The sequence below is a fragment of the Lithobates pipiens genome, unplaced genomic scaffold (assembly GCF_037356315.1).
Source record: "Lithobates pipiens isolate NorthernLeopardFrog02 unplaced genomic scaffold, aLitPip1_a1.2 Scaffold_16, whole genome shotgun sequence".
In the NCBI taxonomy this organism is placed as follows: Eukaryota; Metazoa; Chordata; class Amphibia; order Anura; family Ranidae; genus Lithobates; species Lithobates pipiens.
The window spans coordinates 331,141,177-331,155,942 of NW_027507748.1; positions in this window are offsets into that span (position 1 = coordinate 331,141,177).

The window sequence follows — 14,766 nt, forward strand, 5'->3', positions numbered from 1 at the left end:
AATTTTACTTTTTGTGTGTCAAGTTACCACAATAACATTATTATGTTGTATTTATTATTAACCTCAAGGAGGTTGGTGTCCCTTGTTAATTTGACAATGGGGCTGATTTACAAAGCATTTGCGCCATGAGTTGCGGCGCACACGCCAACGTGCAACGGACGCTTTTTGTATTCACAAAGCATTTGCGCCTGTAACACAGCGCAATTCCCCATTTGCTATCATGTTGCTGGCGCATGGGCGGCCGCGATTTGTGCGCCATTATAGACCTGGCGCACGGCATATTCAACTCAGAATTAAAATAAGTTGGAAGCGTGAATATAATGGGGGTGATGTGGGGTGATGTGAGGAAGTATAGATATGACTGTCCAAGTAACAAATATGGCCAAAATAGGATGGAATATAAACTTTCTCTGAGCAAGCCTGCTGTGCCTGCAAATACACTGGAACTGCGTGAGATCATTTTATGTACTGTGCATACACAAACAGCATTTGCGCCCGTTCAAGTGCTCTGGTTCACTGCGCCGGCAAAATCTTAGTAAATGTCAATTCATGTAGGTTAATTTGCATAAGTTGAACAGGCGCACCTCTCAACTTGACTTTTTTTGTTTTATTGCGCTGGTTCACTTCTATTGTTTTTTTTTAAGGCTAATTGTACACAGATCATGTTAGCATATAAGACCTGTCAGAAGAAGAGAAGAGTCACACAGCGGGAGCCTCCCATTGTGCGGAGCGGCCCAAGAACCAAGAAGAGACGCCGTGGAGGAAGATGCCGCACGAGAACACCGGAGCAAGAAGAAGCGGATCAGAGAAAGAAGAAGATGGAGGAAGAAGATGAAGAAAGCGAAGGATGAAGAAAAGAAGAAGAAAGAAGACGAGAGGAAGAAAGAAGATGAAAGAAGACTTTAATAAAGGACTTGTCAAAGACCATCTCCTGTCATTTGTAACCCTTTTGTCACTATTTTGGTGAAATGGTAGGCCCTTACCATTTCACATGGGGGGCCGGGATCTGGGGGTCCCCTTGTTAAAGGGGGCTTACAGATTCTGATAAGCCCCCTGCCCGCAGACCCCCACAACCACCGGCCAGGGTTGTGGGTATAAGGCCCTTGTCCTCATCAACATGGGGATAAGGTGCTTTGGGGGGGCCGCTACCCCAAAGCACCCTCCCAATGTGGAGGGCATGTGGCCTGGTATGGTTCAGGAGGGGGGCGCTCTTTTTCCCCCCCATCTTTTCCTGCAGCCTGCCAGGTTGCGTGCTCGGATAAGGGTCTGGTATGGATTTTGAGAGCGACCCCCACACCATTTTTTGCGCTGTTAATGATACGGCGCTCACTACAATGAATTGCATTGCATATTATGTGTTGTGCTTATGCGTGCACCGGTTCATACATTCACTTGAAAATTTATCTGGCGCACAAATGGAGGCATGAACCGGCGGTGTGCATTCATGTTAGTAAATCAGCCCCATTGTCTTTTAGAAATGTACCTGTCTACTCACAAACTGTCCTTTTTGTAGAAAAACACACAGGCAAGTATTTTCAGAAAATAAAATCTCCATTTATTCTGGCTGATAACAAAATAAAAAGGAAGGCAACGCTCGAGAAACCTTTGGAATTTGCAAAGCCTTTTGTCCCCCAGGGCACAAATCAAGTCTGTGGAAAATAAAATTGGTAGCTTGAGGAGTCCAGATAATTTGGAGCACAAGATGGTCCAGGAATCCCAGAGATTAGGACCAGCAGCAGATGACATATCAGTCCCCAGGCTGTGGTACTACACCAGCCTGCGTCTTCTGTCAGACCAGACTGAAGCCAGGTCATCACTTTCTTCTCTTCGCTTCAGCCTTCCCTCCACGCTTCCCTGCAGTCTTCCCTGCATCCTTCCCTTCCTTGGAGGCTGTGCCTCTGGTGGTGGACTTGTGGCAGGAGGAGTAGGAGGATGGACGAGCTCATATATGTGGCAGTTCTCAGTCAGCTGGCTCTGACATTCCTCCTCCTAGGTGACACTGGGCCCGGCCTCCTCCTGGCTGACACTGGGCACGGCCTCCTCCTGGCTGACACTGGGTACGGCCTCCTCCTGGCTGCCACTTACCAGACCCTCCTACTGGCTGAGCTCACCCTGTGTATAAAAAAGGGACATAGTTTTAGTTTTTGCTATATCAATCACTATGATTCTGACCCCAGCATTTTTCATTCTTGTCACAAACATTTTTGGCCACTACTGTCTATTGATATGTAAATCTCTTTGTTTTAAATCATGAATTTGTTATCAATTATAACATCTAGTTAACATAATTAATATTAGGACAATAAATATGTCTAAAAATAATATACCTGGCTCCAGCTAGGCACATCCACTTCTTCCAGGATGGAAGGTCCAGGTTGCTCCTCGTCAGCCTCTACTGGGGTTGAGGGGAGGGTGGAGAGAAGGCTGCAGGGAAGGGTAGAAAGTGATTCCCTGGCTTCAGTCTGGTCATCCAGAAACCACAGTTTGTTGAAGTACCACAGCCTGGGTACATACACTTGTGCTGCTGATGCTCCTGATCAGAGTTATTTCTGGATCTTATTATGCTCCTTCTTATACATGTTCCTCAAGATCCCGATGGTTGCACCCGAGTATTCACAAATTACAGGAGTTTCTCCAGCATTGACCTCCTAGCTTGTTTATTATAATATAAGCTGTGTTTCACCTCCCACAAATTCCTCACATCCTTGTATTTGTCTATGAAACTGGCCATGAATTCTGGGTCCTTAAAGTGATTCATATTTGCTGTAAAACAATACACAAGACCAAAACACTAATGTCAGCCTAAACTCTCAAAATCTTATCCCAGTATAAGCTCAATCTTGAATCAGTATAGGCAACTGATGGCCCAAGTTAAAATGTTACCTTTGTTAGAACGTTCATCCTCCTTCCTCCGCACACAGAACGTATGTACTACAAAACACGTCTATTGATCCCCCCATGATGGGAGATGGCACATGTTGACTTTAGGCATGGGATCAGGAGGGAAAGACCCATTTTGACTCCCAAATTGTGTCCATCTTCAAAATTTGGCTTTTATAGGGGTGACATCACCCCATCTCATGAAGGCAATATCAAGACATTTTTGACACTATAATGTCTGATATTGCCTTCATTTTTTCTACATTGAACTTTGTAAGTTTCAGAGTTTGGTATGTTATGTTTCTAAACATGCTTGTTTATACCAAAAAAAAAAAAAGTTGTAAAAAAACTTGAAAAAAAAACAAATTCGACTTTAAAATTTGCTAATCAACAATGTGTGGCTTCTTCTTTCAATGCTCAATACCAGTTTTTGAAGTAATTGTGTGTTTACAGTGACAATGAGGCTTATTTACTAAAGGAAAATCCACTTGGCACTACAAGTGCACTAGGAGAACCAAGGAGACAGCCAAAAACAAACACAAGCAATAAAGAAAATTCAATATTTTATCAGATCTTTTTTGGCCCTCCCACCCGTAAAATAACTTACATATTTCTGCCGAACTTCACGGGCGCTTTGGGGTGCCAAGCCAGGATGGCCAGTATCCAGGCCTGTTAGGGGATTCTCAGGAAGTCCCGTCTCAAGCCCAACTGAGGCAATATCATTTTGGGCACTTTTCCATAAAAAATTAGGCAATATGCAGCAGAATAAGATGATGTGGTTGGTTTTGTACTCCGTCATATGGGTTGCTGTCAGAAACAGGTGGAACCGGCTGGCCGTTATCCCGAAGGTATTCTCAATGACTCTTCTTGCTCTGGCCAGCCGGTAGTTAAAAACCCTCCTCTCCTGGGTAGGGGTCCTTTGGTTTAATGGCCTCATCAGGTGCTTCCCCAGATCGAACGCTTCATCAGCAATAAAGAGCAATGGGAGTCCTTCCACATTATCCACATCAGGTGGCAATGCCAGGCCACCAGTCTGGAGATGTTGGTAAAATTCTGTCTGGGCAAAGACTCCTCCATCTGACATCCGGCCATTGTGGCAAGATGTGGACGTGCTTCCCATCTACAGCCCCTCCACAGTTGGGAAAGTCCCAACGGTCGGCAAAATGAAATGCCACGGTCTGCCATTCCTGTGGCGTTGAAGGAAACTGTTGAGTCAAAAAAAAAAAAAAAAGATAAGTACTTTTGCACATAACATTGCAAGCAGATCAGACACAAACATTCTTGGTCGACATCAGTATAACATTTATTTTAATGAGTATTTCAAGACAGAAGTCTAAGGTCCACTTATCCTCATCCCCTCTGATGGCCCATTGTAAAATTTTTAGGGGGGGTGAGGGTTCGAGCTGAGTTTGGGAGCCAAAAAAAGCCTCTGGCATTCTACCTGAATTTAAGGACACACATAACATTTGTACACATTTTACGGGGGTTTTAAATTAATTTAAGGACACACATAACATTTGTACACATTTTAGGGGGTGTTTTGGGTAAAGCACTACAATGGAGCGGACAAAATACGATGTTAAAGGAGAAAACTTACCCTAATATAGTCCATCTGCAGGATCTGAATGATGGCAGAACAGGTCTCTGGAATAATGATCCCCAGAGCCTGGGGGGAGATGCCTGTAGAGAACTTGAGGTCCTGTAGACTTCTCCCAGTCGCCAAGTACCGCAAGGTGGTGACTAGCCTCTGCTCCGGAGTGATGGCTTGCCGCATGCAGGTGTCCTGCTTCATAATATAAGGGGTGAGCAAAGCCAACAGTCAGAGAAAAACATCAGGAGTATTCTCCTGGATCTCACGCAGCAGAGGCATATGAGAGAATTTGTCACGCTGGAGTAACCAATTCTTGGTCCATGAACTCCTCCTTGCCCTGTTCATGGACTGGGCTTGGGTCAAAGAATGAACCCAACACCAAGCCCCCACACAGCACGAACTGTACAACGAGTACATAACCGCAACATGGTTTCAAAATGGTCGGCTGGTCAGAACAAACTTAACAGAACGCAATGAGGAACAGCAAGGCCCGTGAAGCGCGAGCTGAGCAACGAGCAACGAGCGGACAAGAACGCACTGGAAAACAGATACAAACTGACTGCACGCACTGAAGAACAAATACAAACCCACAAGCACAAACTGAACAGCAGTTCAAACGATCTGAAAAGCAAGAGTCTGAAAAGCGCTAATCGTCTCTAACTAAACTTCTACTAACACGAGATTAGCAGAATGAGCCCAAAGGGTGGCACACTGGTTATTGGACTTCCTGTCATGTGTACATGGCATTAGAGCCTGCAAAAGACTTGAGACTGGGTCGGAGGTTCACCTTCCAGCAGGACAATGACCCTAAACATACAGCCAGAGTTACAATGGAATGGTTTAGATCAAAGCATATTCATGTGTTAGAATGGCCTTGTCAAAGTCCAGACCTAAATTAAATTGAGAATCTTTGACAAGACTTGAAAATTGCTGTTCATAAATGCTCTCCATCCAATCTGACAGAGCTTGAGCCATTTTGCAAAGAAGAATGGGCAAAAATTTCAATCTCTAGATGTGGAAAGCTGGTAGAGACATCCCCAAAAAGACTTGCAGCTGTAATTGCAGCGAAAGGTGGTTCTACAAAGTATTGACTCAGGGTGGCTGAATACAAATACACACCACACTTTTCACATATTAATTTGTAAAACATTTTGAAAACCATTTATCATTTTCCTTCCACTTCACAATTATGTGCCACTTTGTGTTGGTCTATCACATAAATTCCCAATAAAATAGAATTTTTGTACTCACCGTAAAATCCTTTTCTCTGAAGTTCATTGACGGACACAGCTCCTTTAATTCTTGGCCTTAGGGTTATCATGCCACCTTCAGGAGAGGAATAGGCAGAACATGTAATACATGTAAAAACAGCAAGACGGCACAGCACCACCCAGGGGGTGGTTCCTTTGGCTATAACCCCTCACCCTGCTTCCTGCAGCTCAGGTCGTCAAAAAGCAGTACAAACATAAATAGGAGGGGTGGGTGCTGTGTCCATCAATGAACTTCATAGAAAAGGATTTTACGGTGAGTACAAAAAACGGAAAATTGTATACTTACCTTTCCGTAATTTTCCTTTCCTGACGCATCTTCATGGCACCACACACTGGGTTGTGACTCCGCTCCCACAACCTGACAGGATTGGTTAACTATAAATTTGAAGGGGAGACCCCCCCCTGCATTCTATGTAAATATCATCATAAACAAAATAAAACGTGAGGGCATTGTGTGGTGCCATGAAGATGCGTCAGGAAAGGAAAATTACGGAAAGGTAAGTATACAATTTTCCGTTTTCCTGACGACTTCATGGCAGCACACACTGGGAAATAACTCGCAAGACAGGTGGGTAAATGCAAAAAATATTTAATTCCTACAAAGCCGAAGAATTGGCTCTTATAACAGATCTACCAAAATCCGCCAAGGACAAATGGGCAGAGTTCACTCTATAGTGAGAAATGAAAGTATGTTCAGAAGACCAGGTTGCTGCTCTACAAATCGTCTCCGGCGACACCCTGCAATATGCTGCCCAGGAGGTAGCCACTGCCCTAGTAGAATGAGCAGCTGATGTCTTCTGGAATCGCCAAATGCTGAGTGGAATATGCCTTTCTAATGCCTCTCACCAACCAGGATGCAATAGTGCGTGAGGAAGCTGCTTGTCCGCGTCTAGTTCCATGAGGAATAATCAAGAGAGAGTCCGTCTTCCTAAAGGAGATGGTGGCTGACAAATAGTTGGTGATGGTGGTTTTAATGTCCAGCAGATGAGGCTCTCCCTGATCATCAGTGAAGGATGGAAGGACAATATCTTGGTTATAGTGAAAGGAAGAAGCCACTTTGGGTACGAAACGATCTGAGGGTCTAAGAACTACCCTATCTGGAAAGAAAAACAAATAAGGTTCTGAGCTCACCAGAGTTTGAATTTCTGACACTCTCTTGGCTGATGTTATAGCAATTAGAAAAGTAAGTTTCAAAGTCAAGTCCCTTAGTGAAATAGACTCCAAAGGAATAAACGGGGGATTGGAAAAGGCACGGAGAACTACTGACAGATCCCAAGATGGGAAAAAAGGCTTCCTAGGAGGCTTTATCTTCAGGCTAGCTGTAAGAAATTGTATAACCAGGGGATGGAAAGCCCATTTTGTGCCTGTTTTAGCGGAAAGAGCAGAAACCTGCACCTTGAGGGTACTTGAACTGAGGCCTTTGCTAATTCCCGACTGAAGGAATTCCAGAATTTGAAGCGGTCCCGGAGAAAGAGGATTCCAATCCCTTTCTTGGGCCATGAGGCAGAACTTTTCCCAAATCCTTGCATAGATGGAATTAGTAGAAACTTTCCTAGCCTGCATTAAGGTAGAGATGACCTCCTGAGAACAGCCTTGCGCCCTCAGTCTAGACCTCTCAATTTCCAGGCCATCAGATGCAACCTCTCGGGAGCTGGATGGAGGAACTGTCCCTGTGAGAGAAAGTCTGGTTTTAGTGGAAGGGGAATTGGCGGTTGGAGACTGAGTTGCAGAAGGGTCGTAAACCACGGCCTCTTTGGCTGGAATAGAATCACTGCGATTATTGTTACTGAGGACCTCTGAAGTCTGGATAGAAACCTTGCAATCAATGGAGTAGGAGGAAATATGTACCCCAACTTGAAATTCCATGGATGGACCAGACAGTCTATTCCCTCGGCTGACGGAAACGGATTCCTTGACAGGAACCTGCGACATTTGGTGTTTATAGGTGTGGCTGCTAGGTCTATTTCTGGTGTCCCCCAGGCTTCCGTCAGGAGAGAAAAAAATTAGAGGATTCAAAGATCACTCGTTGTTGGACAACGATCTCCAATACATTCTGCGCTGCTGGTACATACACTGCTCTCAAGTCCACCAGGTGAATCTGGGCCCATTCTAAAATGGGACGAACTTCCCTCATCAGAGTAACACTTCTGGTACCTCCCTGTCTCTGTACATAAGATACTGCCACCTTGTTGTCCATCCTGATAAGCACACTCTTTCCCGAAAGTAGAGGCGTGAATGCCGTCAGGGCGTGAAAGGCCGCCCTAAGCTCCAATATATTGGAAACCACTCCTAGGACTTGGAACTGCCATTGGCCCTGGGCTGCTAGATCCTGATAGTGGGGTCCCCAGCCGCTCTGGCAAGCATCCGAAGTCAACACTTCCGGGTCCGGAGGAACTATTGGCTTGTATCTTTTTAAATTGCTTTGGTGTGTCCACCACCATACTGATCGCTTCACCGACTTGGAGATGACAATGATCTGATGCATGGACACTCCATCCCACTGCTTGAGAAAGGAGTTTTGCAGGGTCCTCATGTGCCATTGGGACCATTGCACCATGGGTATGGTAGCCGACATGGATCCCAGCATTCTCAGACAGACCCTGGCTGACAGATGATTTGCTGACAGCAGCCTCTGCATTTTTTGAATTAGAGGCTGAATCTTTGCCTGTGGGAGTTGAACTCTTTTTAGTTCGTGTCCAGATGTGCTCCTAGGAACACCATCTTCTGAGTGGGTTGTAAACTGCTTTTCTTCCAATTGACGATCCATCCGAAGTTGTGGAGAGTTGAAAGAAGAATTTCTCGGTGCTGAAGCAATAACTCTTGACTTTTTGCCAACAGTAGAATGTCATCTAAGTAATGATGAATTCGAAGACCGTTTCCTCTGAGGAATGCCACTAACGGTAAAATAACTTTGGTGAATGTCCTGGGAGCTGACGAGATGCCGAATGGAAGGCATCGAAACTGAAAATGGCAAATCGAAGACATTTTTGAAAAGTCGGATGGATTGGGATGTGAAGATAGGTGTCTGACAAATCTACTGACAGCATCCAATCGCCCAGATTTATCGCTAGGAGTATGGATTGGAGACTCTCCATCTTGAAGGCTTCTTCTCTGATGTTCCTGTTGAGCCTTTTGAGATCCAATACTGGACGAAAATCTCCTGTCCTTTTCTTCACCAAAAATAAAGGGGAGTAGAAACCTCTCCCTTTTTGAGCCGATGGAACCTCCACAATAGCCCCCTTTTGTTTTAAATCCGCTACATATTCTACAAGGAGATTTCTCCTGAATAGTGTGGATGGTAGTCTGGTAGCCTGAAAGTGATTTCCTGGAAACCTGTTCACGAACTCCCACTTGTGCCCATACTTGATTGTGGACAGTGCCCAAATGTCCTGTATATGCCTTGTCCAGATCTGAAGAAAACCCCTTAGCCTGGCGCCCACCTGGGCTGGGTGGGTGGGCAAACCTTCAAAATGATTTTGGGTGCTCCCCTGCAGGTGCAGCCTTGGTCCTCTGCATTCTTAGGAATGAAGGCTTAGTATTTTTCCAATCCCTTCTGAACTCTCTGCCGGGACGGTAGGATCTGGACTCCCTATACTTATCCGGGAGATTGCGTCTAAAAGAAGGCCCTTTCTGAGCCTTGGGTCTTCTATCGGAGGGAATCAGCCCAGATTTTCCTCCCGTGACCTTGGAAATGGCCGAGTCTAGTTTGGCACCAAAAAGATTAGAGCCATCATAAGGAATTTTGCACCAATTCATTTTAGATGCTGTATCGGTTATCCATGGTTTCAGCCATAAGGCCCTCCTTGCTGTCACTTGACATGACGGGCCAGACGCATCAGAGAGGAATCCACTATGGGAGCATTAACTAAAGGCTTAACCTTTGATTCGTCTAGAGGGTACATTTTTGCTAGTCTGTTAGTAATGCTTGGCCGTTTATCTGATTCCCACTCATCCTTAATAAGATCTCCGAGCTCTTCAATGAACGGGAAGGATTCTGGGTGTCTCTTTAAATTGGGGAAATACTTGCGAGTTTTCTGAGGTTCAGCAATAACGTCTTCCCAGCCGATAGCCTCTTTGACTGATCTTGCAAATGGCTCCACTAAAGAAAAATCAAACCCTGCAGACATCTCCTGGCCGTCATTATCAGAAGATGATTCTGAAGCCTGGGAGTGATAGGGGTGCGCAGCGGATGTACTAGGGACTGCCACATCCATAGCGGGTGCTGTTGTCTCCAAAATAGATTCCCGTACTGATTCCCTTATAAGATCAGTAGCTATTCTTGCGTCCGCCTCCTTTTCTTTAGTTGCTTCGTTGAAGCAAGAACGGCAGGCGAGTTTTTCAGGCAGGGCTGGTGCGCCGCATATCCAGCAGGCGTTAGCTGCGGGTCTGGCGTGATGGCTGTGATGAGAGGAAGGAGACCTACTGTGGTCTGACCTGTGATCTTCTACTAGAAGTGCGACTTGATCCTCTTCCATGCCTGGAACTCGCTCCTCTTGCTCTGGTAGGGCTGCCAAAAAAAGCAGCATTTTAGCCGTCGGCACTCTTTTTTTTCTCCCCTTCTTCAATACTCACCTACGGCGGTAGAGCCTCTTACCTTTCTTGCTGTCGGTGGTCTGGTGGGCAGTGGACTCCATGGAAAAGAGTAGACAGTATAGACTGAAGGGAAAATAAAAAAGAATTTTCTCGCAAACCAATAAACAGAAAAATAAACAATAATACAATTTTTTTATATATATATATATATATATATATATATATAAATATATATTTGTTTGCCTGCCCCTTTAAGACTTAGAACCCTAAGAAACTTGCAGACTGCCATAAACAAGAAAGATAATAAATATGTAGTAGAAAGAAAACGTTCTTACCTTAACCAGCAAAAAGGAGGAGATACAGGGCAGTATTTAGCAAACAGTAGTATGCAGAAGCACACCACTGGATTTTAAAAAGGGCGCCATAGCGGCGGTCGAATGACGCTCCGCGCATGCGCAGAGCATCTCGAGGGGACCGGCGCCATCTTGGAAGAGGGACAAAACCTCTCTTCAGAGAGAAAAACGATCCAGCTGCAAAACGGACATGCGCAGAACGGCAGGGACACTAGCGACGGCCATGACAGCTACACTGGAGGACAACAAGCCCCAGCAACCCTGGAAGAGGAAAAAAGAGGTAGAGCCATGAAAAAAGTATTTAATACAGCAAGGGAGTCCACTGCAAAATGAAAGCTTATTTAAAGCGTATAAACAAACCAGATGTCCCCTGAGACCACCTGGACGGGGATTCCCTCCATAAAGCTCTTTTAGAGACTGTACAGGAGGGACTTCCAAACAGGAGAGGCTTGAACCTGCTGGGGTGATGCGGTAAGAGGCTTATTCATCTGTAGATATCTTGAACCCTGGATAATCCAACCTGTCAGGGGAGGATAAAAAAAGAGAATGCAGCGGGGGTCTCCCCTTCAAATTTATAGTTAACCAATCCTGTCAGGTTGTGGGGGCGGAGTCACAACCCAGTGTGTGCTGCCATGAAGGCATCAGGAAATCCCATTTTCTCTTTCGTTCATTGACGGACACAGCTTCTTTAATTCTTGACCTTAGGGACGTCCCCAAGCAGTGTCAAAAAATGAGGGGTGGAAACAGCGAAACATAACTTCACCCACAACAGAAGGAGTCGCCATCTTAAACGGCCACCATCAAAACCAGTGGCCAACTTATGCATCAAAAGATGCGTTTGCAACAAACTTGTAACTTAAAGTGGATGTAAACCCGAAAACTATTTTGTTATGTCACAATGTAGAGTATAAGATTTCCTATCATTTGAGCCCAGTTCTGCCAAAAATAGTTAATCCAGCTCTCAGCAATCCTCTTTTATTGTTCAGTGAGATAAATCTTGACAAACAGAGAAAAACTTTGTCAAATCCTCTGACTTGCTGTGAGTGACAGGTTATTTAGATATCTCATGCACTAGCCTAAGAGACGTGCATTATTTTTTAATTCCCTCCCACTCCTTTTTCTGCTGCTCTGCCAGGATTGGCTGTTCCACACCTCAGCATAATTTGGCATGCTGTAATCATATGGGGACTTTTCTGGGTTTTGACTGGATGTTAGTGATCATAGCAGAAGTTCAGTGTAAGAAATACACAGGTGAAAATGCACGTTGATAAGTGGAGTGTAGAGGTGGGTGGGAAGTCTACTGACATCACGACTCCACCCACTGAGCCCTGGAAAACAGACCCACCCACAAAATCTGCAGTTTTTCAGGTCTCATAGCAGACAGAGGGGAGACATTTGACAGATAATTATACATGTAGGAGGCATGTATATCCTTCTAGATAACCAATATTGCAGTAGTTTAGAAAGGATGAGAGTGGGTTTACATCCACTTTAAAGAAAGTGTAAATTGCAACCTTACACAGCCACCTGCAAAACTTTGTGGCCAAAGTAAGAATCCAAAGATGCGCTTATGTCAACTTTGTAGAATTTAGTGAAAGTGTGAACGGACAACCAAGTCACTGCCTTATAGACCTAGGAGACAGATGCTTTCATGTGCTTCCACTGTGGAGACACTTATAAATTTGTAGTGTTAGGACTGCAAGCAATACAGGGTGCCGTAATGAGGCCTTGCAGCTTTCACATGCGTTTGCAAATGTGTGCTAAACTAAACCCCTGCTTTTAACAGACAGTTAGACAGGTTAAGTTGGTTGGTCAGCAGACTGGTTGGTGAGTTGAGCTATGGAATTGTTTTTGTCTTATATGTATATGCCCTCCATGTGCTCCTTACTGTGAAGACCAGTTATGGGTGTGGGCAGTGGCCAGTTTTTTGTTACTGTTCGTATATATGGTCCGGGACACACTGGGCACCTTCGCTGACATTGTGCTCTTTCTGGGTGTCCAATGTGCTCCTGTTCCTTTAAAGGGGCTTGGGCAGCCTCCAGGCCCACCTGTCCCACATCTATCCTTTCCATGCATGTGCTTCCACTGTGGAGACACTTATAAATTTGTAGTGTTAGGACTGCAAGCAACACAGGGTGCCGTGACGAGGCCTTGCAGATTTCACATGTGTTTGCAAATGTGTGCTAACTAAACCCCTGCTTAGACAGGTTAAATTGGTTGGTCAGCAGACTGGTTGGTGAGTTGTGCTATGGATATGTTTTTGCCTTATATTGATGTCGGAAAGCCCAGGAGGTTCCAATTGCTCTGGCGGAATGAGCCGTGACAGGAAAAGGGGGCACCCGCCCCTTTAAGGCATAAGCCTAAACCATGATCTGTCTGATCCACCAAGAAATGGTGGACAACGAGACATCTAGACCATTTTTCGGACCAGCCAGCGAGACAAACAGAGAGTCTGACTTCCAGAAGGGAGCCGTAGCAGACAGATACACCTGTAGAGCCCAAAACCACGTCCAGGGAATGTAAGGCAACCTTTTTTGGGTGTGTCGGTTTAGGACATAAGAATGGTAACACAATGTCCTCATTTAGATGTAATGCCGAAACCACCTTTGGAAGGAAAGAGGGCTGCCGAAGTAGTATCGCCTTATCCTTGTGGATGACCAGGTAGGGAGACTTGCATGACAAGGCCGCCAACTCAGAAAATGACAGCCAAGGCTGATATCTGTCCCTTGATGGTGCTTAAGGCAAGTTTCTGCTCCACTCCTCGCTGCAAAAACAGCAGGATTCTGGAAACTGAACTTAAGTGTGCGGACGCCACCCCATCTCCTCACACATGGAGGTGTAAGCCTTCCATGTACGATGGTAAATCTTCAGAGAAGAAGACTTCCGTGCTCTCAGCATAGTGGAAATTACAGAGTCTGACAGACCTCGGTCCCTTAGCACCTGGTTTTCAACAGCCATGCCGTTAAAACGAGCGATGGTAAAACAGGATGAAGTATCGGACCTTGCGATAGAAGGTACTCTCGCAGTGGTAGTAGCCAAAGAACATCCGCCACCAGTTGCACTAGGTCGGTGTACCAAGGACGCCGAGGCCAATCTGGGGCAATCAGAATTACTGGAATGCCCTTGGCCTCCACTCTGCGCAGCAGACGTGGTAGAAGTTTGAGTGAGGGAAAGGCATAAATCAGCCAATAATGCCCCCATGGAGCCACCAACGCGCCTGACGCGTTTGCCCAGGGGTCTCTTGTCCTAGACACAAACCTCTGCACCTTTCGATTGAGCTGAGAGGCCAAAAGGTCCACAGCTGATGTGTCCCACCTTAGGCAAAGGAGCCTCCGGATGCAACGGCCATTCCCCTGGGTCCCGTATCTGACGACTTAACTAGTCCGCCTGCCAGTTTTCTACGCCCGAGATGTATATGGCCGGCAGGGCCGACACGTGTCGCTCTACCCACTGGAGGATGTGAGCGACCTCCCACGCTGCAGCTGAGCTCCTTGTTCCACCTTGATGGTTGACGTATGCCACCTAAACGGACACCCTTGTAGCCCCATTGACTATGTGGAGAGGCAAAGCCTGATCGCCCGAAGCTTGAGCACATTGATTGATTGATTGAGCGTACGATACCACCTCGATAGTGGCTTCCATGAGGCCCAGGACTTAGGAATAAAGGTGTAAAAAAATACTGCGCTGTGAAAAGATGTGTTCTACCCAGCTGCCAACACTACTGAAGACTACACAGTAACATACAAAAATTAAAACAAAAAAGTGTGGTGCTTAGGTGGCAACAAACCACGTGAACCAGTAAGGCACTAATTCAAGCAAAGAAAATTACATACACTTCAAAAAAAAGAAATTATGTGTAAATTCCGTTGTATATTAAGAGATCTTACTCCCAGGTGGAAGAGTGCATGAACCTCATGCACACAAAAGATTAAGGTAAATAAAATTAATTTAACATATACAGTCCATCAAGTGAACGTCTAACAGTCCTTGAAATGTGTAATATCAATCACAATTCCAAACTTGAGGTGACGTGAAAAAAGGTGAAATTCAACTTCTGATGTGTAGAATAATACCACCACCACCGTGATAAAGAAGGGGAGAAGAGGCTTACCAAATGACGTGGACTCAGAGGAAGGCT